At 48.8% G+C, this 1,962-nt stretch overlaps 1 protein-coding gene across 2 annotated transcripts in view; it reads right to left on the reverse strand.

Moving 5' to 3' along the window:
- The window catches only part of TRANK1 (tetratricopeptide repeat and ankyrin repeat containing 1), a 56,818-nt gene extending 56,184 nt beyond the window's left edge, over positions 1-634 (reverse strand). For both annotated transcript variants that reach the window (XM_010582435.1, XM_010582426.1), the window contains exon 1: positions 58-634. The gene's annotated coding sequence lies outside the window, so the exon portion shown is untranslated. The remainder of the gene's footprint in view (positions 1-57) is intronic.
- Positions 635-1,962: the final 1,328 nt, after the last annotated feature.

Raw genomic sequence — 1,962 nt, forward strand, 5'->3', positions numbered from 1 at the left:
GGCGGAGAGCGGGGGGGCGGTAGCAGGCAACCATCTCCTCAGAGCACACTCGGAAACCTGCAGGCTGGCTGCGTGCTCCCACCGCAGCGGGAGTGTCCATGCCATCTTTTTTAAATGACGTAGCGGTGTCTTCAGCGTACGTGGAGAATCGGCGTTCGTCCCCGCCTCTGCCACCCCTTCGTCCCGAGGCGCCTTACTGTCACCGGAGATGTCTCAAGACAACCCCTGCTCCGAGGAAGGAGCCACTACTGCTTTGGTCTTCCACGGTTCAAGGGAAAACTAGGGAGTCAAGTCTTCTCCTGTCGTAACGTTCTTTCCTAATCCATCATTTCCCCGTGTCTTTTCACACGGGGGAAAGAGGCTCAATAAGCCAAAGATGAATACTTTACAAGAGAGCGTTCAATAATTCACTTTTATGTGAACCACATTTCTAATCGGCTTTTTCTCTGTCGTCAAGTATCATTGTCTGCACGTCTCTGCGTTGGCTCTGGCAGGGATGGTGTTACTTCACTTCTCCCCCCCCCCCGCAGCCCCTGCGGTGCTCTGCGGGTATCCTCCGTGTTGGTGACTACAAAGGTGTTGATAACCCACCAGTGTTTTGGCCACGGCTGAGCAGTGCTCACACAGCCTCAACACTGTCTCTCCAAAGTCCGTCCCCGTCCCCCCCTCACCAGCAGGCTGGGGGTGGGCAAGATCTTGAGAGAGGACATAGGCAGGACAGCTGAGCCAAGCTGACCAAATGGATATTCCATACCATATGACATCTGCTCCCCAGTAAAAGCTAAGAGAAAGGAGAAGGAAAGGGGAGGGGGGGCATTCATTACTACAACATTTGTCTTCTGGGGCAACTGCTATGCATTCTGAAGCCCTACTTCCCGGGGAAGTGGCTGGACATCACCTGCTGATGGGAAGTAGAGAATAAACCTTTTGTTTTCCTTTGCTTCCACACGCAGCCTTTGCTTTTACTTTATTAAACTGCCTTTATCTTGACCCACGAGCTTTTTTCCATCTTATTTTCTCCCCTCCTGTCCGGCTGAGGAGGGGAGTGATAGAGCGTCTTCCTGGGCACCAGGCATCCAGCCAAGGTCAACCCACCACATTCTCATATAAGAATGAATTTCTGCTAATCATCCATCTTCTGCGCTGAGTTTTCACATAAATTTTCCTGCTACCAATTTAGGGACTGGAGAAACGAAGTAACGTTAACCTTAGTGTGAGTGTTTTTATCACTTAGCTCCACGTGGAGTGCGTCAAAGTGATGGGCAAAGCCACTTTAGAAAAAAGGTAGTCAAAAGTACAGCCACAATTGTAGTTTCGGAGCTGCATCGATAATGAGGTGGGAAAACTGCATGCTCCCCAGTGTAATCTTGTTTGCTAAGTGACTTAAAGAAGTCAAAGTCCATGGGTGGGATTTTGCAGTTCTTACTCAGGCAAAAGTGCTTGCGTGAATCAACAGAACAGAAATGTTGATAGGAATGAGTGGCTGATGGGGACTAATGTACCTGGCATTTTTTGTAACCTCTGAACTCCCTGTCATCGTTATTTAGGGGTGTTTCACTTCAGTGCAGAGAAACCAAGGACCAACGCACCTCAATTCTGGTGCAGAAAGTGGAAAACAGTGCTTTTCAGCTTGGAAGGAACTCTGACCAAAACACTGGCACAACAAACAGTCTTTGCTACATCTGTTTGCAAGCCAGGGGTGTGTTTGTCAAACCAGTCACCAGACAGAAAACGAAACTTTTTTTTTAACTCAGCTGTAAAAATGAAACTTGGCCGCTTGTAAACCTTTCACCAGTACACAGTGCGGCGTTTCCTTCTCATGCAGAGCAAAATGCTTCCAAAAGCTGCGTCCCTGCCATGTGCACACATTATCAGTGAATTACTGAGTCTGCAAATTATTGCGTCTCCTGATTCTGAACAAGTGGAGAAGGAACAGAAACTGGAAAGGGTGGACCCGCGTGG

This window comes from Haliaeetus leucocephalus, unplaced genomic scaffold (assembly GCF_000737465.1).
Source record: "Haliaeetus leucocephalus isolate CR32 unplaced genomic scaffold, Haliaeetus_leucocephalus-4.0 Scaffold83, whole genome shotgun sequence".
In the NCBI taxonomy this organism is placed as follows: Eukaryota; Metazoa; Chordata; class Aves; order Accipitriformes; family Accipitridae; genus Haliaeetus; species Haliaeetus leucocephalus.